Here is a 27250-nt window from a genome sequence, read left to right as displayed (position 1 = left end):
CTCTCAAACCTAGCTCAGCAGGCTGAGAAAAAGCAGTTTTTAAAAGGATATGCTTTCCATTTAGGTTTCAAAGGACTCTTTAAATTTACAGCATTTAGCTGTGCTTAAAAAAAAAAGTCCCAGAATTTAGGTTCTGAATATGAAAATAACTCGTTAGAAAGAAACTTTTAGGAGAAGGAAATCTTAAATGTCCTTCTACTTTCAGTGATTTCTTATCTGTGTCCTTTCCTTCACTTATAAGACTGAACCACAGACTGGATGGGAAGAAGTGAGCTCTTCTCCATCAAAGCAGGAAGATGAACTGTCTTCTGGAGATGACAGAAGTAGTTCAAGGAGGGATAACGGGCCACTTCTGCAAGATTTTCCTCTGAGGCCGTAATTAACATCTAAGTCACTGTTAGTCACTCAGTCATGTCCAACTCTTTGTGACCCATGGATTACACAGTCCATGGAGTTCTCCAGACCAGAATACTGGAGTGGGTAGCCTTTCCCTTCTCCAGGGGATCTTCCCAACCCAGGGATCAAATTGGTAAAGAATCTGCCTGCAGTGCGGGAGACCTGGGTTGGGAAGATCCCATGGAGAAAGGAACGGCTACCCACTCCAGTATCCTGGCCTGGAGAATTCCATGGACTAGTCCATGGGGTCGCAGAGTCAGACATGACTGAGTGACTTTCACTTTCACTGTTAGTAATTTTTAAAGTGTCATCACATTTACAATAGAGAGATTTAACAAAGCACTCAGCTGTTTCTTCTCATACGTGGATCCCCCTTTTCCTATTAAAATTCTGCTTCTGTTCCAAAGATAGGTTTCCCCTCATTTAAAACAGTCTGTTGGCATGGTGTGATGTCAGTGCCCCATACGCAGCTCTGGACAATGGATGCTGCCATCGAGGATTTCACTGATGGCTTTGCTAGTGTTAGAACAGCCTCCTCTGGAGTCACAGGGTGGCCCAGCGCTGTCACCCCAAGCAGATGCCTTGGCCAGGAGTCAGTTCTTCACTGCTGTCTTGGGCTAAGGCCAGTTTTATGTTAAGATTTTCAAATGGATGATGTGGTTCTAAGTCACATATCAGATAAAACACAGTTTTTAACCCCCATAATAATTTTTCACTTCTGCAATTGCCAGAGATGACACAAGCCTATGGGCTTTCCCAGTAGGGCTCAGGGGTAAAGGATAGTCTGCCAACGAAGGAGACGTGGGTTCCATCCCTGAGAGGGAAGACCCCCTGGAGAAGGAAATGGCAATCCACTCCAGTATTCTTGCCTGGAAATCCCCATGGATAGAAGGGTCTGGTAGGCTACAGTCCACGGGTTCAAAGAGTCGGAGATGACTTAGCCACAAACAACAGCAACACCAAAAAGCTGTGCTATAGATCTGAAAGCTCTGCTACTGCCTTCATCTTCACAGAAATCACATTTTTTCCTTCTTAAAAGATATGGCTGTTTTCTAGGTTAATAGGCACAGATCTCATGGAAGTTTTTATAAGCTGAATAATGTTAAGTTTTAAAATGTGATTTATTCAGCCATTTTCTTTTATAATAAGCTTTGTCATATATTGAAAATATTTTCTCCCAGCCTATTTTTGAGTTTTGATGAAAAGTTTTAATTTGTATATACTCAAATCTGTTGATACTTCTTTTTATTGAATCTGGGCTTCACAATTTTTTTTAGATTAATTTATTTTAATTGGAGGATAATTACAATATTGTGATGGTTTCTGCCATACATCAACATGAATTGGCCATAAGTATACATACGTCCCCCCATGCTGGACCCCCCGGCACCTCCCTCTCCACCCAATCCCTCTATGTTGTCCCAGGGCATTGGCTTTGGGTGCCCTGTTTCATGTGTCGAATTTGCACTGGTCACCTATTTTACATATGCTAATGTACACATGTAATGTTCAATGCTATTCTCTCAAATCATCCCACCCTCTTCTCTGAGTCCAAAAGTCTGTTCTTTATGTCTGTGTCCCCTCACAATGTTCTTATCTTCTGTTCTCAAAGTTAAACATATATCTCAAATATTCTACTACTATACTTTTTTTTTTTGGCATTTAGTTTTTAAACTGTGTGATTTATTTGTTGTACAGTATCAAATGTGATATAATTTATTTTTTCCAGATGGCCAGTAATTGAATAAAGTGCACTTTATCCAATATATTATAGAATCATATTTATTATATTTAAAATTCATATGCACTTGGATCAGTTTCTAACTTAATATTCTCCTATTTGACTATTCCTATGCCACTGGGCATGTGACTAAACGAAAACAATAATGAATGACATACCAGAGGATGGTCCTTAATAAACGACCCAGTCATTGCTATGTATCATTCTAGTTGTAAATTTCAAGAAGACATAGAGTTCCTGATTATCAAAGCCCTGTGATTTGAATTCAATACATTAAAACACATAGAATGTCAGACATGAGTTGAAGCCTCTGAAGGAAGAGACCTACAGGGACATAACCATGCAGTCTTCCTGCATTTAGAAGACAATCAGCATTTAGACAAAAGCTCTTATGGAACTTACAACTGCCCTCACCATTTTGTCTTCATGGAAAAAGCACATAGCATAAACTAATACTTCCTGGAGTCAATCTTTTGTAACATTTGTATGCATAAGTGTGGTTAAGAAATCACTAACATGAATTATTTTCAACATTTTCAGCCATAATGTCCACGCTTTTGACTAGTTCATATGTTTAAAAATATTTTTTATTTTAAAAAATGTTTATTTTTGTTGTAGTTTAGTTGCTAAGTTGTGTCCAACTCTTTTGCAACCCCAAGGACTATAGCCCACCAGACTCCTCTGTCCATGGAATTTCCCAGGCAAGAATACTGGAGTGGGTTGCCATTTCCTTCTCCAGGGGATCTTCCTAATCTGCTGTGTTGGGTCTTAGTTGATGCATGTAGGATCTTTCCTTGTGGTGTATGGACTCTAGTTGTGACATGTAGGCTTCAGAGCACACGGAGTTCAGTAGTTGTCTCATATGGAGGCTTAGCTGCTCTCCACCATGTGGGATCTTAGTTCCCTGACCAGGGATTGAACCTGCATCCCCTGCATTACAAAGCAAATTCCTAACCAGTGGGAAACCAGTGAAGTCCCCAAACAAATTTTTAGGGAACCACTATCAACTGGCATCTTATGGGGAAAACATATGGTATAAGACAAAATTAGGGAAGAGATTAGAAATTTGGGGAAAAACTCTAAGATATATTACCCAACTACTTGGATAGCTTGTAAAGACCAAATACAATTATGCATATGTGTGTACTAAGCCCTGTCTGACTCTGGAGCCTGCCAGGCTTCTCTGCCCATGGTATTCTGCAGGCAAGAATACTGGAGCAGGTTGCCATTTCCTTCTCCAGGGGATCTTCCCAACCCAGGGATCGAACCTGGATCTCCTGCATTGGTGGGCAGATTCTATACCACTAAGCCACATGGGAAGCCAAATACAATAATACTTTCAACTCTTTATCATAAATACATTTATATTTACTTATTTCCCAAAGTTTAAATATTAAAAGCTATGTATATCTTAAGGGCTTAATCAAAGCAACAGGGTGTAATTGAGAACTTCACCTACTAAAGGATTTAAAAAATGAAGAAAAGAGTAGGGCCAGAGATTTTGAAAACAAAGGCTATCTTACTACTTCTCTGTGGTCCAATGATGGTCTTTCTTAGAATCACCTGGGAGCTTTTACAAGATGCAAAATCTCGAGCCATCCCAGGTCAGCATGGTAGCATGTCTACAAGTGGGGGCTGGGACTCTTCATTTTTAAATACTGCCATGTGACTCTTCTTCTGTATTTTGAAAATGAGAACTACCAACATGAATAAGATTAGAGAAAGACGGAAAAACAGAATCTGTGAAAAGGTTCTTCAGAAGAAATACAGAAGGGAGGGAGGAAGGAAAGGATAAACAGGGATAAAAATACAGCCTACATCAGAGTTCTCAACCTCATGACTATCCACACCATGGACCGGATAATTCTTTGTTGTTACGTTCTGTCTTGTGCAAACACAGACTATCTAGCTGCATCCCAGGCCCTCTAATCCCTAGATGCCAGCAGCATCCTCCCATTGCAAACTGTGACAACCAAAATATTTTCAGACTTTTCCAAATATCCCCCCGGGGATAAAACTGTCCCTGATTGAAAACCACTGGTCTACACAAAGGAAATAGATAAAAGCAAGAACAGTAAGCTAGGAAGATAATTAAATCCCTAGACTATATTAAAAAACAAAACAAAACAAAAACAATCAAGTGAGCGCTGAGATGAGAAGCATGCTAATTCATTACACTCTGCGTGTTAGTTTCCTTGATAGCAGAAGTCATAAACCAGAAAGTGAGCTGAAGTTAATTTCAAAACTCCTTTTCATCTTTCAGAATTTGGCATATTTTGCACAAAAGTTTGTATTTCTGATATCTCCAAAAGAAATGAAAATCTTGCCATATCTGCCCAATCTTCCCTACAGCAACAAATAGCTGAAACAGACAGCAGGCCATTCCCTTTGAATGGAACACTAAAGTTTTCCGTTTACACTTTACAGAGGTAAATTCTGCATAAAATTTCTAATATAGGTTGTGGGGTTTGTAAAAGATGAGAACCTATCCATATGGTTAAAAATGACATTTAGTTTCTTAGAAATACAAATTTCATGATCAGCACCACACTTTTTAAACTACAAACATAATTTACAAGCAATACAGGCACACAGCTACAGTGCGCCAGAGAGGTTCCTGCAGTCTGATGTGATCACAGCCAATGGGTTTAGGATTCACAGGCATGGCCATACCACCTGCGTGTGTCCACAGACTGACAAACACACAGCCTGTATGTTATTACACTCATTTAAAAAAAAAAACATGAGTAATGGCTCAGCGATTTTGACATTCTTACATTAAAGCTCAAGCTGGGCTTCCTACAAGAGGTGTCCTTACTAACCATCCATTAAAAAGAATATGTGTTCCTGGAATGAAACACCCTCTGCAAACATAACCTTCCTTCAGCTGTGTGGCTGGCACTGTTCCCCATGGGTGACTTCCTGCTGACACCACCTGGAGGGAGAAAGGTCCACGTCCCAAGGTTTACAGCTTGTTTCTCATCCTGGAAGTTGCACCTTGCCCAGGAATGGTAGCCCTGTACCCACCACCTTAAGTGCAGAATTAAACATGCCTACAGTGTCAAGGGATTTTCAGGTATGGCCTGCCAAGAGTGACTTCAATCCCGGCTGAAGTTTCGTGCCGTTCAGTTACGCATGCGCTCATCTTTCTCAGGAGGAGGGCATGGCAACCCACTCCAGTGTTCTTTCCTGGAGAATCCCATGGACAGAGGAGCCTGACAGGCTACGTACGGTCCATGGGGTCATGACTGAAGCAACGTAGCACACACACATCTATCTCAAGAACGAAGGTCTTGTGAATCCTCCCTGATAACACTGTCTTTCTTTAGATGATAGACGTATTTCCCAGAAATGGGGCTGAGACACTGTCTCTGTGTTTATGGCCATGGACACAGCATTGCTCATTTCCACTTTATTCAACCGGCCCCTCAAACATGGGTGGAGCGTTTCTGTTAATCTTGGCTAAATTCTTGGGGAGACAAATTCTTTTCTCTCCTGAAACCAGCACTTTCCCCTGACGTTGACCTTGTATTACACCTGAATTCATTCCACTGATTTAGTTAACCATCTTTGGAATATACTCCAATAACCTCCTCAGTCACATCTTTGTCTTAACCTACTCTTCTTGGGTTTGCCTCACTCTTTTTATCTTCATTTCTTTCCACTCCTTCTCATTCTTGTGTTTTCATTTATTTTGGAGGCTCATTCCTCTAGGTCTTTAACCCTAGGTCAATTCATCCTACCTTGCCTTGTCTTTGAATTTAATATGTCACTATGAACTATTGGATCAGAGCTAGAATGCCCACCTTTACAACAACGACAACAACAGCTGTCTCCAAATGCCACCTTCCCATGCTCGTGACAAAAACTGTGGTTCACAATGAGGTACCATTACACGCCAGTCAGGATGGCTGCTATCCAAAAGTCTACAAGCAATAAATGCTGGAGAGGGTGTGGAGAAAAGGGAACCCTCTTACACTGTTGGTGGGAATGCAAACTAGTACAGCCGCTATGGAAAACAGTGTGGAGATTTCTTAAAAAGCTGGAAATAGAACTGCCATATGACCCAGCAATCCCACTTCTGGGCATACACACCGAGGAAACCAGATCTGAAAGAGACACGTGCACCCCAATGTTCATCGCAGCACTGTTTATAATAGCCAGGACATGGAAGCAACCTAGATGCCCATCAGCAGACGAATGGATGAGGAAGCTGTGGTACATATACACCATGGAATATTACTCAGCCATTAAAAAGAATTCATTGAATCAGTTCTAATGAGATGGATGAAACTGGAGCCCATTATACAGAGTGAAGTAAGCCAGAAAGATAAAGACCATTACAGTATACTAACACATATATATGGAATTTAGAAAGATGGTAGTGATAACCCTATATGCAAAACAGAAAAAGAGACACAGATGTACAGAACAGACTTTTGGACTCTGTGGGAGAAGGCGAGGGTGGGATGTTTCAAGAGAACAGCATCGAAACATGTATATTATCTAGGGTGAAACAGATCACCAGCCCAGGTTGGATGCATGAGACAAGTGCTCGGACCTGGTGCACTGGGAAGACCCAGAGGGATCGGGCGGAGAGGGAGGTGGGAGGGGGGTTCAGGATGGGGAACACATGTAAATCCATGGCTGATTCATGTCAATGTATGACAAAACCCACTACAATATTGTAAAGTAATTAACCTCCAACTAAAAAAAAAAAAAAAAAAAAAAACTGTGGTTCAACAAGCATAATCAAGACATCACTTAAAAATTCTCATCAGGGAATGAAGAGATTTGCCAAGACTTTTTCTTATTTAAGAAGTTGCCAAGTTAAGGTATATAAGTCAATATAAGCTCAAGATGTAAATTGCACCTTCCTGGTACAAAAATGGAAAAATAATATTTACACAGAACTTTCTTAAAATACCATCCTTGGAATCTTTGTTATGGTTATGAGTTGGTTTTAAAATGAAATCCACTGGGCCTTTAATAACAGTATAACCAAACAAGAGTTTTTTTTCCTAAATTCAGCTTACTAATATATGGCCATCTGATGTGAAGAACTGACTCATTTGAAAAGACACTGATGCTGGGAAACTGAAGGCGGAAGGAGAAGGGGACAACAGAGGATGAGATGGTTGGATGGCATCACTGACTCAATGGACATGAGTTTGAGTAAGCTCTGGGAGCAGGTGATGGACAGGGAGGCCTGGTGAGCTGCGGTCCATGGGGTCGCAAAGAATCGGACATGACTGAGCAACTGAACTGAACTGAACTGAATGTATGAACAAGGTTTGACTTCCAACTCATGTATTCATTCACTCATTCATTCAATAAGTATTTATTAAGAGTCTACATGCTAAATGCTCTGGATATGAAGACAAAAGGATAACTCTGTTCCTGAGAAATTCAAAGACTATTTGGCAAGAAATACCTATAAACAATAGATACAATAAAATATATGAAGTGCTACAATAGAAACTCTGGAAGCACAGAGAAGGCACTAATGAATATGACCTAAAGCTTTGTAGGAGACATGTTAATACTGTATATACATACAGCGCTTCCCTGGTGGTCCAGTGGCTAAGACTCCATGCTCCCAGTGCAGGGGGCCTGGGTTCAGTTCCTGGTTAGGGAAGTAGATCCCACATGCCGCAACTAAAGGACCCGAGTGCTGCAACTAAGACCTGGCACAGTCAAATAAATGAATAAAGATAGATACTGAAAACCAAATGTATATACGTACATAACATCTTAGAGCTGTGTAAAAGACTGATCCATGAAGGGTACAAGTTAAGCAGCAGTGGAAGTGATGAGTGTTTTGAGTTCAGTCTGGAATGGGTAACAGGGACTGATCAGCGCAAGGGAGGGGTACGCAGGCCACTTAAGAACTGTGTAGACAAAGGTACAACCAGAAGGGTGTGGACAAGTGACGTGAGTGGCTTTTCAAAAAGGAAGGGAGGTGTCAGGGAGTAAGGAGAGACAGGGATGAGGTGGGTGAGGATGTAGAGGGCCCAAACCAGCAAGGCATCCAAAAATTCCAGAGTGACGGGCACATATCTGGAAAAGACAGAAACTCTCATTCAAAGAGATACGTGCACCTCCATGTGCATCACAGCACTACTTACCAAGACAGGGAAGCAGCTTAAGTTTCCACAGACAGATCAATGGATAAAGAAGATGTGGTGCATGCATGCCATGGGGTATTACTGAGCCATAAAAAAGAATGAAATAACACTGTTTTCAGCAACAGGGGGAGACCCAGAGATCATCATACTGAGTGAAGTCAGATACAGAAAGACAAACATTATATGGTGTTACTTATATGTGGACTCTAAAAACTATATAAACAAATGTATATGCAAACTAGAAACAGACTCACAAGGATAGAAAACAAACGTCTGGTTACCAAAGAGAAATGGGCAGCGGGAGGAATAAATTAGGAACATGGGATTGACTGATACGCACAACTACATACAAAACAGACAAACAACAAAGATTGACTGTACCGCACAGGGAGCTATATTCAGTATCTTGCAGTGCATATCTTACCTATAATGGTTAGAATTCGGAAAAGAGTATACATATCCGAATCTCTTTGCTGTACAGTTGAAACTAACATAATATTGTAAGTCAAATATACTTTGATAAAAATAAAAAATGCCAGAGTTTTGTTGGATACAGACCAGAACACAGGTGATGGGCAAAATAATGGTCTCTCAAAGATGTTCACCTCCTCATCCCCAGAACCTGTGAATGTGTTACCTTACAGGCAAAAGGACCCTGCAGGCTTCACTAAACTAAGGATTTTAAGATCAAGTAATTATTGTGAATTGTTGACATGGGCCGAATATAATCACAAGGGTCCTTATAAGTGAGAGATGGAGGAAGGACAGGCAGAGAAGAAGATGTGACAATGAAAGCAGAGGCAGAACGTATATAGTATGGCTTTGAAGATGGAAGGAGACCAGAAGCCCAGGAATGTGGGCAGCCTCCAGAAGCTGGAAGAGGCAAGGACGTGAATTCTCTCCTTGAACCTCGACCAAGGAACACTGGCTGCTGACACATTGATTTTTAACTCAATGAGATCCATTTTGGACCTCTGGCCTTCAGAGCTGTAAGGTTCTGAATCTGCCTTGTTTTTTTTTTTTTTGTTTTTTGTTTTTTTTTTTTTCTTTTTATTAGTTGGAGGCTAATTACTTTACATCATTACAGTAGTTTTTGTTATACATTGAAATGAATTAGCCATGGATTTACATGTATTCCCCATCCCAGTCCCCCCTCCCACCTCCCTCTCCACCCGATCCCTCTGGGTCTTCCCAGTGCACCAGGCCCGAGCACTTGTCTCATGTACCCAACCTGGGCAGGTTATCTGCCCTGCCTTGTTTTAAGCTCGCGTTGCTTTGCCACAGCAGCAAGGGGAAACTCATACACATAGGTGCACAGGTGCTTCCCTCTTAGCCTTCCTACGTTTGGTGCAGATGAGAGGGCTTTGTGGGGCCTGAAAACGGGAGCTGTGTCACTCAGACCACCAAGAGGGAGTTGGCAGAAACTGTCCACAGCACTGAACCAGAAAGAGGAGTCAGGCTGGGGAAGTCACTGACCACAGGGTGGGCACAGAGAGCAGGTGGCAGGACGACTCACATAGGACGATGCCCAGGAGTGGCTCAGACCCTTCCAAAGGGCAGGGGGCAGGCAGAAGCAGAGAGGGGTGTGTGTGTGTGGGGGGGTGGTATTGAGGCAAGTCAGCACTGCGTACACTGCTTTATGATGAGTCACGGGATCTCGTTCCTTCTGAATTTCAAATAGCCTAAGGAGATTTAGATTTCTTTCTTTTTAAATAAGTCAAATATATTGAGAAAAATCGACCTACCAGAAAAGAAAGCCTGTTTGGGAACAGAGCAGTTAGTGAGCCTTAGAGTAAATGAATCAAGTAAAGCTAAGCTCTTTTAACTTTTATTTTGAAACTGTTTTCAATTCCAGACTACTGCAATAAAGTCTTTTATATCATATTTAGAGTCTGATAAGAATATTTCTGTAACCACAAAACAGCTGGAAAGCCAACAATAGTGTCACCACTAATATTATCTGAAAAAGTTTAATGATGTGGCCCAAACCAACTCTACTAAGTAAAGACAGGGACGTGGGTCAAGAGGTTACTTACTGTGAAGACCAAGCACTGTGCAGACTCTCCTGAAGGCTTAGAGGACACCAGATACACAGGGGTTTCCTTCTAACCCACCGACCACAGGCGTGAGAGAGGACCCCATGGTGGGGCCTGAGAACTATGAATGTGGGGGGGTGAGCTGCGACCCCAGCTTCCTTCTCTCCTCTCCTGCCTCCCCACAATGGATACAGATGTCTGCACACGTCGAGGGTGTGTCCAGGTGGGAGCATGTGAGCAGAAGTGTGGTGACACAGGGCGGCATTTCTAAATTTGTTTCTTGTAACAAATCACAAACCTCACCAGGGACCCCTCTTTCCCCCTCCATTTCCTTCTTGGGATTATTCCCACCTTCTCTTTCTTACCTCACTTTTGTCTCCCCAATATGGAAAGTCAGAGTCATTATTTCCGCAACTTTCTCTCTGGAGGTGGGGGGGTGGGGAGGGCTTCCCAGGTGGTGCTAATGGTAATGAATCTGTCTGCCTATGCGGGAGACACAAGAGATGAGGGTTCAGTCCCTGGCTTGGGAAGATCTGCTGGAACAGGAAATGGCAGCCCGCTTCAGTATTCCTGCCTGGAGAATTCCATGGACAGAGGAGCCTGGTGAGCTGCAGTCGATGGGGTCACACATACTGAGCGACTGAGCACACACACAACTCTCGGGACAAGGAACCTACCTTCATCTTTGAGTTCTGAACAATCTGCCCCAGGGATGTGTAGCGTTTAAATGTGCAGCTTATCAGTTATGTTTAAAGTTACTGCTTGGTAAGGCACTAGTTTTATAGTAAAGTTAGTGGACTAAAAGCTAACATGGTCCTTTGTAAGGGTTTTTTTTTTTTTTTTTTTTTGCGAGAAAACACTAACTTAAAATACTTTTAGGGGCCTTCTCCTGGTGAAGAAATATTTACCGGATGCCAGTGAGTGATTTACTTGAGAAAAATAGAAATGACATTAAATAGGGAAAAACATTAAAGGGCTTAAAAAAAAATGAAACCAATGAAAGGGTTTTCTTATCCTAAGAAAAATGCTCCCAATGTTACAGCAAGCTCTTGAATAGTCGTTCTCAGCTCTGGTGAGATGATGTACAATCTCTAGAGTTTTATAAAGGAAAGGGGCTGCCTGTGCTCCATCTAGATTTACTGCATGAGAGTCTCCAGGCACATGACATGAGTGAGTAGGTTTACCACGAAGACTTGACATGCTAGAGAGGGTGCAGAGAAAAGGGCAACCCTCTTACACTGCTGGGGGGACTGTAAATTGGTGCAGCCGCCGTGGAAAGACTATGGAGTTTTCTCAAAAAATTAAAAACAGTTGCCATATAATCCAGCAATCCTATTCCTGGGATTGGTTCTACCTAAACCAAAACTATAATTTAAAAAAAAAATGCATGCACATTTATGTTCATAGAAGCACTGTTTACAGTAGCCAAGACATGGAAGCAACCTAAATGCTTGACACACGAATGGATGAAGATGTGGTACACAAACACACACACATATATATGCAATGGAATATTACTCCGCCATAAAGAGAGTGACATAATGCCATTTGTAGCAACATGGATAGACCTACAGATTATCATACTAAGTGAAGTCAGTCAGAAAGAGACAAATACCGTACGATATCATTTATATATGGAATCTAACACATGGCACACATGAACTTATCTATAAAACAGAAACAGACTCATAGACATAGGAAATAGACTTTGGTTGCCTAGGGGCAGGCGGTGGTTGGGGAGGGAAGGCTCAAGCCTTTGGGGTTAACAGACGCAAACTATTATACATGGAACAGAAAAACAACACGGTCCTGGACAGCAGGGAACTATGTTCACTGTGTGTGCTGCGTACTCAGTCTCTCCAGTCCTGTCCAACTCATTGCGACTCCATGGACTGTAGCCCACCAGGCTCCTCTGTCCATGGGATTCTCCAGGCGAGAGTACTGCAGTGGGCTGTCATGCCCTCCTACAGGGGATCTTCCCGACCCAGGGACTGAACCCATATCTCTTTTGTCTTCTGCATTGGTAGCTGGGTTCTTTACCACTAGTGCCACCTTAGCTTCCCAGGTAAAGAAGCTGCCTGCCAATGTAGGAGATGCGAGGGACACAGGTTCGATCTCTGGGTCTGGAAGATCCCTGGAGAAGGACATGGCAACCCACTCCAGTATTCTTGCCTGGAGAATCCCACGGACAGAGGAGCCTGGCAGGTTACAGCCCATAGAGTCACAAAGAGTCGGATGTGACTGAGTGCACACACACACACTAAAAGTATATTCAATATCCTGTGACAAACCATAATGAAAAAGAATATGAAAAAGAATGTATATATGTATATAACAGAATCACTTTGCCATACAGCAGAAACACAACATTGTAGATACTTTAATAAAATAAATTAAAAAAAATAAAACAAAGACTTGAAGATGAGTTGGAGAGGCAGCGAGAACTGAGAACAGCAGCCCCACAAGACAGCTGACTGTACGGTCCTCCTAATTCCCATCATTCTTACAAGTAACCTTTAGAAATTGGCCTCAAATTTCTACCCTGACTCAACTTCATCTAAAAGTATGAGTATTTACAAATGTAAAAGTGTTTTTACTTTATGGGATTTAAGTTTTGGCTTTAAAAATGTAAAAACTGAGCTAATTAACGTATGCAAATGTTTCTAAGTAATTAACATGAAACTCCTGTCACTTACATGGCAAATGAAGATGTAACTGTTGGAAGTTTCACTGGTGAATCAGCCTAATTTTAGAATGAAGAACGGCTTGGTCTGAAGATTGATAGACTAAGAAAACTGTATGTTGAAAGAAATCTTCAATTATAGAAATTTTACAAAATTGCTTATCAAGGTGTCTCCCAGTTTCTCTGGTGGTGCTGAAGTGAGTTCTGAAGAGCTTCCAGGGGGACAGAGAGGTGTTGGGGCAGGTCAAGAACTGAAAGGAGATGTCAGGAGGTCGGCTGGTACCAGATGGCCCCCAAGAGGCACAGCCTATCTTCATAGGTTAGTGTCTGTTACAACAGATAAAAAAGATGGACACGGTACACGTTCCAAAGACACCAATCAGAACTGCCTCACTCATCCCCAGGCTAGAAATGATTTAAAAATCCCTGTGGGTTTGTGTGCTCAGTCATGTCTGACTCTTTGTGACCCCATGGACTGTAGCCTGCTATGCTGCCCCGTCCATAGGATTCTCCAGGCAAGAATACTGGAGTGGGTTGCGAATCCATTCTCCAGGGGCTCTTTCAGACTCACAGATCAAACCTGCATCTCTTGCAGGCTGATTCTTTACCACTGGAGCTACCTGGTAAGCCCTAAAAATCTCTAAGATGGCCAGAAACTTCTAGTCAAGTTGTATTCAACTTTTGGTAAGAATGGGAAGGGTTGATTTTCATAGTCCTATTTCAGAGCACCAACATCAAATGAAGAATGTTGTCTATGGATGGATGCTGAGGTCAGAATGGAGGTGGTCTTCAGGTAGGGAGAAGCGTGAGTCTTCTGATTTCATGATGCAGAACTGCTCCTTTTCAGATGACATCCCACACAAGCATCAGTTCGTGCTATATGACCATTTGATCATTTCGTTGCACAAAGCATGCAACCAGGATAAATGCCCTCCTCTCCAAATGTTGAGGGACAGAGTCAGAGAAAGACATTCTGACATGCTACTACTTTAAGTGACAGATAGAAATCAGGGGGTTGACCCTACTCTACAGTAAGCAGAAAGATCTGATGCGGGTTATCATCAACACAGAGGGTGCTCTTAAGCAGTGCTGTACATTTCTAATGCTTATCTGGCCCATAAAGGCCGGTGCCTGCCTTCACCAGGCTGCACTGGCAACATCACGGGGAACATACAGAATTTAGGAGGCATGCAATGGATATTTGCTGGATGAAGCATCAACAGATGGATTCATCAGAGATGCACTGTGTTTTGGCTGTGTAGCATGTGGGATCTTAGTTCCCTGACCAGGGATCGAACCTGTGCCCTGTGCTTTGGGAGTACAGAGCCTTAACCACTGGAGACAGGGAAGCCCCAGAGGCACACTCTTTTACTACTATGATCCCCTCCTATACCGGCTAAATTAACTTTAATATAAAAAATAATTAACTGATAGCAGAGCAACTGCTTATCTCCATCACTATTAAACATACTTTACATCATTATGCTCTCAAAACAAATATCCTATAAAACCCTTGAAGGAGGAATACAGAACAATTACATTTTGGAGTTTCCTGTTTTCATAATCTAACTCAGAAACTGGCTTTACATTGTTGTTGACAGATCTCCTTTCCAAAATAATGAAGCAGCACATTCAGAAGAAACTTTTTATTAGCTCTGCTAGTTCAGGCTTTAAGAAGCCTCTTCATCAAAATGTAAAACATTATTTTTTAATTAGCAAGTCTTGGCTCTTCTTCCACCTTCATTCCCCAAATTTAATACAAAGAACTTTCTCTATCCTTGATTAATCACTGTAATGACTATGTATTTTATGATTTGATAAATCAATAAAAATATTTTCAGAATCTGTTAGAATTGCATTAACTGTTAAAAGGTATGCTATCTGTCCCAGAAAAATCATCATCTGTGATATTAAACATCATACTTACTTATTCCTGAAGACTGAGGGGCTGTTTTCTGTTTTTTAATTTATTGAAGTATAGTTGATTGACAATGTTGTGTTAATTTCTGCTGGATAGCAGAGTGATTCAGTTATACAAACATATATACATTCTTTTTCATGTTCTTTTCCATTATGTTTTATCACAAGATATGAAGGATTGTTTTCTAATAGTTACATATTAAGCAGTTGAATGACTTTCTGTATATCTTAGAGGTAAGAACAGAGACTGTACTGGACTATAAACAGGTGAAGAGGGGAGAAGAGGATAGTTATCAAGAGCGAACAAGTTCCAGATCACTGGTCTCTAAGATTTTTCAATGAAAGAAAAAAGACTACGTTATATTCCTTAATGTGCATAGCTGTAAACTGAAAGTAAATGAAATCAGTGATTGCAACTTTGAGAAATCAGTCTGTGAGGTAGATGATACCCACAGAATAGGTGGGACTTTACCTAGCATGATAGTTCAGCTCTTTCTAAGATGACTGAGTGCAGACAACCTATGACCCTTGGTTTTAAGTGGATTGTCCCTCTTTCCAAATTACCTCCACCCCTACTCTCCCATGAGCCCAGAGCTCACCCAATATTCTAGAGCCTGGCATTTAGGGGCAGAGAACAGTTCAGATTTAGAGACGTATTCTATAAGACAATACCCATCTTACACACTGAATGATTTAAAACAGTTACGATTTGTTTTATTTATGCTTTTTGTGTTATGTCTTGGTGTGTGTGTTTTCAAAGAAGCCATTAAATAAAGCACTAGCAGTTCTGTTCCAAGAAGTATAGAAAGCTATTATTTCGTCTTGTCCATCAGTTTTCTGAAAATGGACACTTTTTACTTCTAAACATATAGATAGCTCAGAATAAATTCAGGGTGTTGGAAAAAGTCCTATGGTTCGAGAGATGCTCCACAATGAAGAGATCATTGTAATGGCTGGGAGTCTGTATTGCTTCCATAGTACTTGGATCGCTAGCTACCCTTACTTTCCTTTTTGAAAAATGGGATCAAAAGGCTCCTTGTCACAGTCTGTCAGGCTTTGGGCCCAAGCGACCTGTAATGGCCATGCCAGGCTGGGGAAGGTGGGGCAGCAGGGTCAAAGGCCGCTCTCTGTCTTCATCTCAACCGGGTGAGAAGCTCTGTTCTGCATGGAGACCAACCAGCTGGCCGGGCCTTCTTTGGGGAATTTTGAATACAAAACATTCAGGTGACAATGAAGCTGACAGACAGAGAGAAGGTGGTAAGTAGAAACAGGGGTAGTGAAATAAAAAAAGCAAGCAAGGCAGGGAGGAGAGAGCGTGGCAGAAAGAAGCTGGTAAAGCAGGAAAACAATCGAAGAGAAAAAGTTCTAAAAACTGGAAACCTATTGTCTCCTAAATGACATCCTGGTATTTCCCAAAGACTAAACGTGAAACTAGCAATATTTTCATAATAAAAACTCCATCATCTGAGGTAACTCGAAAGAGTATAACAATAATATAAAACACCTTAAACACAACAAAAACTAAACAAAATCTCCACTATTTTCCCAGAGAGTTAGGAAAACAACTGTATTACAGAAAACATGGGTGAGTGTGGGCGACTGCAGGGCTGCTGTAGACCAGCTTAAAGAGACCTGCATATCTGAGACGCTTCTCAGAAGGTCAGTTCTGACTCAGACCTGTTGAAACCACAACGTAAGATACCCTGGGCCCCAAAGGTAGACAGGTTAACCTCTCAGGCCCACTGGCCCATTAAGTATGACTGGGATGATGACCTACCAGGACAGACTGCAAGTGGAAAAGGAAATGAAAGCAAAAATGGGCATCTGGGCTTCCCAAGTGGTACTAACGGTAAAGAACCCTCTTGCCAGTGCAGGAGACACAAGAGACGAGGGTTCAGCTCCTGGGCTGGAAGATCCCCTGGAGAAGGACAAGGCAACCCACTCCAGTATTCTTGCCTGGAGAATCCCATGGACAGCGGGCTACAGTCTATGGGATCTCAAGAGAGTCAGACAAGACAGAAGCGACTGAGCACACATGTATACCCAGTGGAAGGCGTCCCACATCACTGGATTTAATATTTAAAAAGACCCAAGATAAGCAACCTTCTTGGGTAAGCTCAACAAGGCTCAAGTGAGCACCTATAAGTATATATATTCTTGGGAGGGATGAGCATTTACACTGAATGTCTGAATTGCTTCTGTTTTAAGATACTATCAGTCACAAAATAAGAAATCAATTCCCCATCCTTTGCTTAGCTCTGATGTTTTTCTTCCTTTCTAAAAATATTTTTATTTTATATTGAATTTACAATGTTGTGCTAGTTTCAAGTATACAGCAAAGTGATTTATACAAATATACATAAGTCTATTCTTTTTCAGATTCCAATTTAATTAGTGTTTTGAAGGAAACTAATAAAAATTAAATGTACATATTGGTTACAAATTGTAACCACATCAGTTAAAAACCTACAAGAAAAAAAATGCCTTAGATTTGAAGAAATAGAGTAAATCTTGAAATGCTGCCTGTTTCAGAACTGATACTAAACTCTCCTATGGAAATTTCACAAGGTAAAAATACCAGTTGTTTAATTCAAGTTGTATTACTATGACAATGAGTAAGGCTTAACTCATATATGAAGGTTCAGAAACCATACTTTCACTGATTTATAGAAATGTGTCATTTTCCTCTCCACTTTTCTGCTGAAAAGTCCCACTGAAATTCTTACTGTTTACAAGCAAGAGGAACGGAAAGGGAAAAAAAAACCTAAGGAATGGTATTTCTTCATAAAACTTGGTACACTTGGGCTTTCTAAACTTCTACAGACTACTGCCTATCTGGCCTCAGGAGACCCTTAAAGATACAAAAATTGTTTTTCTTATTGGATTTCAGATATTAAACCTTCTCTCTCACTGGCATTGATCCTGTGATTTCTCTCCCCAGACCTGCACTGTGTGTGAATTTTGCAGGTGACCAGACGAGCTAGCTGGAGCAAGCTGCTGGCAGATAAAGCCAATTTTCCTCAAGTAAAAAGATCTCTCTCTCAGGACTTCCTGTGTCAGTCACAGATCTGTCATTCTTTGGTCTCTGGGACTTTTGTTTTTCACTCACTTTTCCCTTTCAGTTTTCAAAGCATTTCCCAGCGGAAGACTTACTGATGTCTCTAGGTGCTTTTTTTTCCTCTCTCCTTTTTACCTCCTTCCTGATAGTCACTCTGTACGTCGAATTCTCTACCTCTTCGGCTCAGTAGCACAATTAATCTTGTTTCCCTTCTTTCTAGTTCAAATTGTGAAAGCTATTTTTAAAACATTTTATTGCAGAACATGTTCATCAGGGTTGATAAACTAGAAAAGAGACAAGAAAAACCTTATCTGTCGCTTTACTTCATAAACATAAGCGCTTTTCGTCTCCTTCCATTTCCTCCTAGTCTCCTGACTCATGCAAATCTTTTCCTATAGAGCTGTTAATCACATAATAGGAACCTAAATCATTTTGCATACTCATTTTTCATTATTACTTTTGTGCAGAAAGTATTCTATTTTGTTATGAATTTTCATAACCATAATTTTATTGCCTGATTAATATTGCATTATGTGGATGGATTTTAATTTAAATATTTTCCTCTCTGTGGTTCCATTCTCATCAGGAATATAAGAGTATCCATTTCTTTGAATAGTTTCCAGAATTAACCTCATGTCTCCCTTCCTTTCTAGCTGCTTTCTTTCCAGCCTTCAAAAAAGCAACCATGAGAACTGCTGTTTGTACTGCTCGCTGTGTCTGAGGGTCTTTTCTCTTTTCACGTGACATGCTCCATTCCAAGACGAAAAGGTGGAACTGAGACAGCAGCCCTTTAAAGGCTCCTGCTCAACCAAGTAAAATGATGGATGCAGGTAGCCTTGCAAGTAAATTGAAAACAGAAATGGGACTATCCCATGATCTGTGAAATTTACATTTTCAAAGCTCCAGGAAGCAATATTTGAATATTTTAGAGTCTTCATTAAAGGAATATGAAACTGGGCTTTAGCATAGATGATGAAAAATGAATCAGGGTGGTGGCTTGAAAAAGAGGAAAGACAACTGCATTAGAATCCTTAGGTTGCATTTCTCAAGTCACCGATGATATCATCTTGGATTCCAAGTTCCTCATCTGTGAGTGGAGGCCTGGGAGAGGAGAACCTCCAAGATCCCCTCTATCTTTTACAGCTAGAGTGCAGTCAAGTTAGAAACACCCAAAGGACTCACTCCTGGTCTGAGGGCCATGGAGCCTTAATGCCGTGCTTTATATATTTTAGAGGCAGCTCGAAAACACACACATAAATCATCCTCTTTAGATCACTAGCAGTAAAAGCAAAGTGATGGATTTCATAGGAGGAGGCTATGCAAAACAGTAAATTCTCATGGAACCAGAACCTCACCTTTTTGAGATCTACTCTTAGGGGCTAAAGAAGAGTGTGTGGCCCAGCCTGGGGGCAGAAAACCTGTTATTTTTCTTTCCATTTCTCTGTTAATATTCTTACATTTTTTTCTATTCTCTTTTGCAGGCAGCGTAAACATCAGCAGGATTTTTAAAGAAAAGGGATAGAGCTTGTAATAAGAGGAAGGAAGTAGATCCAGAGAAAGGGGAAGAGGCACATTCAATGGCTTTGGTTTTTGATAAATATAAACCTACTCATTCTTCCTCCTTCCTTCCCTTTCTAACAGAGAGGCTGTTTGGGGACATGGTTAGGATTACAAGCTAACCAGCTGATAGGATACAGGAAAAAGAAATTCTGAAGTATTTTGAACTATCAGTGTCTTTAGAAGCGTGTTAGAAAGTGTTAGTAGCTCAGTCATGTCCGACTCTTTGCGACCCCACGGACTGTAGTCCACTAGCCTCCTCTGCCCACGGAATTCTGGATACTCCAAGAATACTGGAGTGGGTAGTCAGGCCTTCCCCAGGGAATCTTTCTGACCAGGGATAGAACCCCAGTCTCCTGCACTGCAAGGAGATTCTTTACCATCTGAGCCACCAGGGAAGCCCCATCTTTAGAAGGAGAATGACTAATTTTGTTCCTGGGGTCACAATCATCCACTAAAGAAAGTGTCTTCCAAGTTTCATACGAGGTTGCATCTGCCTTATCTCCCAAGAGAGGTAACAGGAAAGAAGGGTGAATAAAGAGATCCGGCAGGCCTGCTCTGTTAGGAAAACAGGGGTGAGACTGGAACATGTATAATAGGATTTTATTTAATTCACATATTTCATTTTAAAAACCGCTTCATACTAAAAGATTAAACTTTTAAAATCTATTTTATTATTTATCTACTAATTTTTAATCTATTTTATCTATTTAATACTATTTTATAGTATTATCTCTTCTAAAATAATAAAATTGTTCGCATTTCTTTTTGCCCACACTGAAACAGAAAGCAAGGCTTCTAAATAAGTAATAAAAGAAAAATGACAATGTATGTTACATCAACTGGATAATTAGTAAAAGTTAATTATCTAACCCAGGAACCTGAAGGAGTTATATCATAACTTGAACCTAAAGAAAGTACTGCTCTTATGAATATTAATTTCCATTCTGTTTTCGACTTACGACTTTCAATGACCTCAGGATTCAAGGTAAGCTTTTTCTCTAGGAAAATGTTTTACTGAAATCCATAGAACCTCTCCTGTACACATACAGAAACCAACAACAAAGTTGGGTGAACCTGAATTGTGTACTGTGCCAAGCCTCACCTAGAGACCATCACAGACTCAAGTAAGAAGCCTGGTGCCACAGCTGCCGTTAAGAGATAAGCAGGGCTATTTTTAAATGTCAGCCTATAAACAGGGGCCCATGTCACACAGAAGAGTGATGCTGAGTACAAGCTTTTGCGCCAGGAACAGAGATTTCGGTTCTGGTGCTGCCACTACCTGGCACTGGGGCCTTGGGCCAGCTCCTCAGCTTCCGTGGGCCTCCATGAACTCAGTCCTTAGGAAGTCCAAAAGGGAGGGGCTGTATGTATATATACGGCTGGTTCATTCTGCTGTACTGTAAAAACTAACATGACGCTGGAAAGCAACCATACTCCAATGAAAATCAATTTAAAAATAAAATAAAATAGGCAGATTAACTCATAAAAATAAACTCAAAATGGATTAAAGATCTAAATGTAAGACCAGAAACTATAAAACTCCTAGAGGAGAACATAGGCAAAACACTCTCCGACATAAATCACAGCAGGATCCTCTATGACCCACATCCCAGAATTTTAGAAACAAAAGCAAAAATAAACAAATGGGACCTAATGAAACTTAAAAGCTTTTGCACAACCAAGGAAACTATAAGCAAGGTGAAAAGACAGCCCTCAGGTTGGGAGAAAATAATAGCAAATGAAGCAACAAAGGATTAATCTCAAAAATATACAAGCAACTCCTGCAGCTCAACTCCAGAAAAATAAATGACCCAATCAAAAAATGGGCCAAAGAACTAAGCAGACATTTCTCCAAGGAAGACATACAGATGGCAAAAAAACACATGAAAAGATGCTCAACATCACTCATTATCAGAGAAATGCAAATCAAAACCACAATGAGGTACCATTACACGCCAGTCAGGATGGCTGCTATCCAAAAGTCTACAAGCAATAAATGCTGGAGAGGGTGTGGAGAAAAGGGAACCCTCTTACACTGTTGGTGGGAATGCAAATTAGTACAGCCACTATGAAAAAACAGTGTGGAGATTTCTTAAAAAGCTGGAAATAGAACTGCCATATGACCCAGCAATCCCACTTCTGGGCATACATACCGAGGAAACCAGATCTGAAAGAGACACGTGCACCCCAATGTTCATCGCAGCACTGTTTATAATAGCCAGGACATGGAAGCAACCCAGATGCCCATCAGCAGACGAATGGATGAGGAAGCTGAGGTACATATACACCATGGAATATTACTCAGCCATTAAAAAGAATTCATTTGAATCAGTTCTAATGAGATGGATGAAACTGGAGCCCATTATACAGAGTGAAGTAAGCCAGAAAGATAAAGACCATTACAGTATACTAACACATATATATGGAATTTAGAAAGATGGTAGCGATAACCCTATATGCAAAACAGAAAAAGAGACTCATGTATAGAACAGACTTGTAGACTCTGGGAGAAGGCGAGGGTGGGATCTTTCAAGATAACAGCATCGAAACATGTATATTATCTAGGGTGAAACAGATCACCAGCCCAGGTTGCATGAGACAAGTGCTCGGGCCTGGTGCACTGGGAAGACCCAGAGGGATCGGGTGGAGAGGGAGGTGGGAGGGGGGACCGGGATGGGGACTACATGTAAATCCATGGCTAATTCATTTCAATGTATGACAAAAACCACTGCAATGATGTAAAGTAATTAGCCTCCAACTAATAAAAATAAATGGGAAAAGAAAACAGTATGATCACATAATGCTCTGTGAGGTTTGACACATATAAAGGGCTTAGGAGAATGCTCACGACACAGAACCCTTAAAAAGGCCAGTTAAAAAAAAATTAAAAAAAAAAGCCAGTTAATCATGCGTTCACTCAGCAAACAACTACTGAACACCGACTTTGTGCCAGGCACTGCTTTAGTCACTGGTGATAAAGCAATGGACAAAATAGACCAAACGTCTCCCTCTGATGGAATATATATTCTAGCAGAAAATACCTCACAGTTAAGCAGCTCACAATTATTTACTATTATTGGCAAACCACTGGTTTCAATGCCACCCAGGGGATATTTAGCAAAATTTGGAAATATTTATGGTTGTCACAGTGAGGGAGCAGGGACAGCTAGACTGGCACCTGATAGGTAGTGATGAAGGATACTGATAAACATCCTACAGCACACAGATGGGCCCCACAACAAAGATCTGTGATGTGCCATGCTAAGTCACTCAGTCGTGTCCAACTCTTTGCAACCCCATGGACTGTAGCCTGCTAGGCTCCTCTGTCCATGGGGATTCTCCAGGCAAGAATACTGGAGGATGTTGCCATTCCCTTCTCCAGGGGATCTTCCCAACCCAGGGATTGAACTCAGGTCTCCTGCATTGAAAGTGAATTCTTTACCATCTGAGCTGCCAGGGAAGCCCAAGAATACTGGAGTGGGTAGCCTATCCCTTCTCTAGGGGGTCTTTCCAACCAAGGAATCAAACCATGGTGTCTTCTTCATTGCAGGCAGATTCTTTACCAGCTGAGGTATCAGGAAAGGCCAACAAAGATCTGTCGGCCCCAATGTCAACAGAGCAGAGACTGAGAAACTATTCTAGAGGTAACGTATGGACTCAGTTAATCATGGGCTACACAGCCCTATAAGATAAGGATTATAAGTATCGCTATTTCATAGCATTTTATAGTAACCCATGGTAATGGTATTTTTTAAAAGATTTTTTTTGATGTGGACCATTTTTAATGTCTTTATTGAATTTGTTACAGTACTGCTTCAGTTTTATAATTTTGTTTTATGGCCCCGAGGCATATAGGATCTTAGCTCCCCCACCAGGGATCTAACCTATACACCCAGCACTGGAAGGCAAAGTTTTAACCACTGGACCTCCAGGGAAGTCCCAGTAATGGTACTTTATAAAGTGTGATTATACAGTATTTATACTAAACTGTGTACATATATATATATGTGTGTGTGTGTGTGTGTGTGTATAGCACACGCTAAGTCACTTCAGTTGTGTCTGACTTTCTTTGCAACCCTATGGACTACACAGACTGCCAGGCTCCTCTGTCTATGGGATTCTCCAGACAAGAACACTGGAGAGGGTTGCCATGCCTTTCTCTAGGGGATCTTCCCAACCCAGGGATTGAACCTGCATCTCTTATGTCTCCTGCATTAGCAGGAGGGTTCTTTACCCCTAGCGCCACCTGGGAAGCCCTATATGCATACATATATAGAATATGTAAATATGTAAGATTTATATAGTTGTACAAAAATTACACAAGGATACACATACTTCACCAGAGTGTGCACTTAAACTCAGATGGCAGATTTTACAAAAACTGACTTCGAGTTCACTTTCTGACCCACAGCTATACCCTGGTGCCATTTAGACTTTAAATTACTGATATCTTGCCAGAGTCCCGCTCATGGGCTTCACAAGGTGATCTTTCTCACCACATCTGCATTGACTGGGATATTAGACAAGGGAGTAGACACTCCAGACCAGGAATCTGGAGATCCAAGATGTAGCTTCATCGTTTCACTGGCTGTGGCGTCTTGGGGCAAGTTTCTTAATTTGCCCGGACATCACCGACACACCGGGCAGGCATGTCCCTCAGATCAGGCGTGAAAGTGCTACGGATGTGCAGTGAGTGGTCACTCCAGCGACATGTACTGAAGGCCACTCTACACTGATTTATCTACTCACGACAGCCTGCGGTAGGTGTGCTGCTCAGGGCGAGCTGAAGCAAACAGGGGCACGGCAAGGTGGCAGCCTGCCTTTCAGCTTACAGGCCAGGAAGCGGCAGATCAAGGGGTCTCACCAGGCAGCGTGGCTCCAGAGCCTGCCCTCTGGACCAGCGTGGGCTGCCCTGGCTGAGGTCACGACACCCACGAGGCTCTCACAGGAGCAGTTCTGGCTGGCCGCAGCTCATCCTCCTCTTGATTCCCAAGGGTTGCTCTGCTCTACCTGCAGCCGTGTTCCCCCCCAGGCCTACCTAGTCAGCCAGTTGGTTCATTCATCACAGCAAAGAATGAGGTCTCTTTCTTTGTCTTTTTACTTATTGGAATATAATTGCTTTACAAAGTTGTGTTAATATTTGCTGTACAATGGAGCGAATCAGCTATATGTATCCATATATCCCTTCTCTCCTGAGCCGCCCGTCCACCATCCTCGCCATCCTACCCATCTGTGTCATCAGAGAGCACTGAGTTGGGCTTCCTGTGCTATATAGCATGTTCCCACTAGCTACCTATTTCCCACACAATAGTGTATATGCCATTTCTGTTGTTCAGTCGCCCAGTTCTGTCTGACTCTTTGCAACCCCATGGTCTATAGCACACCAGGCTGCCCTGCCTCTCACCATCTCCCAAAGTGAGCCCAAGTTCATGTCCATTGCATCGGTGATGCCATCCAGCCATCTCATCCTCTGATGCCCTCTTCTTCTTCTGCCCTCAATCTTTCACAGCATCTGGGACTTTTCCAATGAGTGAGCTGTTTGCATCAGGTGACCAAAATACTGGAGCTTCAGCTTCAGCATCAATCTTTCCAATGAGTATTCAGGGTTGATTTCTTTTAAGATTGACTGGTTGGATCTCTCTGCTATCCAAGGGACTCTCAGGAGTCTTCTCCAACACCACAGTCTGAAGGCATCAATTCTATGGCGCTCTGCCTTCTTTATGGTCCAGCTCTCAGAACCATACATGACCACTGGGAAGACCATAGCCTTGACTATATGAAGATCATGTATATATGTCAATCCTAATCTCCCAATTTGTCCCACCCTCCCCTTTCCCCTGTGTCCACACATCTGTTATTCCTGCCCTGCAAATAGGTTCATCTGTACCAAAAAGACATATGTACCCTGATATTCACTGCAGCACTATTAAAGCCAGGACATGGAAACAAGCTAAATGTCCATCAACAGATGAATGGCTAAAAAAGACGTGGTATATACATACAATATTACTCAGCCACATAAAGGAATGAAATTGGGTCATTTGTTGTGATGTGGATGGACCCAGAGTCTGTCATATAGAGAGAAGTCAGAAGTAGAAAAACAAATATCATATACTAATGCATATCTATGGAATCTAAAAAATGTGCTTCTTTTTTGGATTACTTTTTTTAAGTAGGTAACTGGAGTACACAATAGACACATTAATCCAATACAAAATTCAAAGGTGCAGAAGAATAGACAGTGACAATTATTTTCCTTCCTATCCTTGCCTCCCAGCTATCTGCTCCTTTCTATTAAGCTAGCCACCATTTCTGTCTTCTTGTATATCATTCCAGAAATGTGCTACACAATATATATATTCTTTTTTGAAAGCAGATATATAGCATGTAATATACAAATAATACTATTTTGCAAACTGATTTTTTCACTAAAGAGTTATTTTTGATAATCAGTCCATATAGAGTTCCCTTTATTCTTATTAGTGTCTGAAGAGTATTCTGCAATTTATTTAATCAACTTTGAACAGATAAATAGTTAGTGTATGTCTGATATTTAACAAGGCTACACTGGACATATTATGCATACATCACTTCTTACTTTGCCAGAACATACTTAGGATAAATTCCTAAAAGTGGAATTGATGAGTCAAAGGGTATGTGCCTTTTAACATTTAATTGAAATAGCTAAACTGTTCTCCATAGGGGTTATATAAATTTCTACTTCCACCTAAAATGCACGAGATTAACATTTATTTTCACTTTTATTTCTGTACTCAAACAATATATTAGAAAAATGTTTTCTCTTTGCCACTTGTAAGAAATTATATCTCACATTTTAAATTTAATATTTCTCTTACTGGGTTTAGATTGAAAGTCTTTTCATGTGTTTCAAGAACCAACTGCATTTCTTTTATTATTCTTTTACCTATGAATATTTTATTCATATTCTTATTCTGCTCATTCCCATTTTTTTAATGAGTTGGTTTCTTTATCTTATGGAATTACAGAAGTGCTTTATCTACATGAGAAATAAACCATTTGTCTATAAGCCACAAGTATTTTCCCCCAGTTTTTTTTATTTGTCTTTATGGTGATATTCAATTTGTAAGTAGGGTTTATTTTCTCAATTCTTTTCTCTTATAGCTTCTGGGTTTATTTCATACTTAAAAAGTATAAAATAATATTCCACTTGAAGAATATTAAAAAAATCCTTTAGTCCTTCTGTGTTCTATTTCAAAGTTTAAATCTTTGAAAAAGCAGAATTTATCTTGGAGGATTGTTAAGAATTCGGATTTAATTTTCTTGTTTCCTAGTTGTCACAATAATTCCTATCAACTAATCTATCCTTTCCCAACTGATTTGAAATGCCAACTTTATTATAAACAAACTTCTTACATTATTTGAATTCATTTCTTGACTTTCTGCTGATCTGACAATCAATAAACATATACATAGACCGTCTTAATTACTGTAGCTGTCACATGCTTTACTATGTGGCAGAGCTAGTTGTCCTCATTATATACTCCATTTCCAGAATTCTGCTGGCTGTTCTTTAAGAACTTAGAATCACCAAGTGGTATTTTTGTTAGACTTATGTTATATTCATAAATTAACTTAGAAAAAACTGATACCATCAGGATGTTGAATCTTCCCATCCATGGACATTGTATACTTCTGTGTTAGAAGTCTTTACCTCTCCCACTCTTTTGGTGAACTTCTGTAACACTA

General features: G+C 40.9%; 1 protein-coding gene across 3 annotated transcripts in view; it reads right to left on the bottom strand.

Annotated features, from left to right (window-relative positions):
* NR3C2 (nuclear receptor subfamily 3 group C member 2) overlaps window positions 1–27250 on the bottom strand; it is a 424004-nt gene that overhangs the window by 112756 nt on the left and 283998 nt on the right. The gene's annotated exons all lie outside the window — the stretch shown is intronic.

This window comes from Odocoileus virginianus, chromosome 12 (genome assembly GCF_023699985.2).
Source record: "Odocoileus virginianus isolate 20LAN1187 ecotype Illinois chromosome 12, Ovbor_1.2, whole genome shotgun sequence".
Taxonomy (NCBI): domain Eukaryota; kingdom Metazoa; phylum Chordata; class Mammalia; order Artiodactyla; family Cervidae; genus Odocoileus; species Odocoileus virginianus.
The sequence above is the reverse complement of the archived record's forward strand: the minus strand, read 5'-3'. Positions and strand labels throughout refer to the sequence as shown.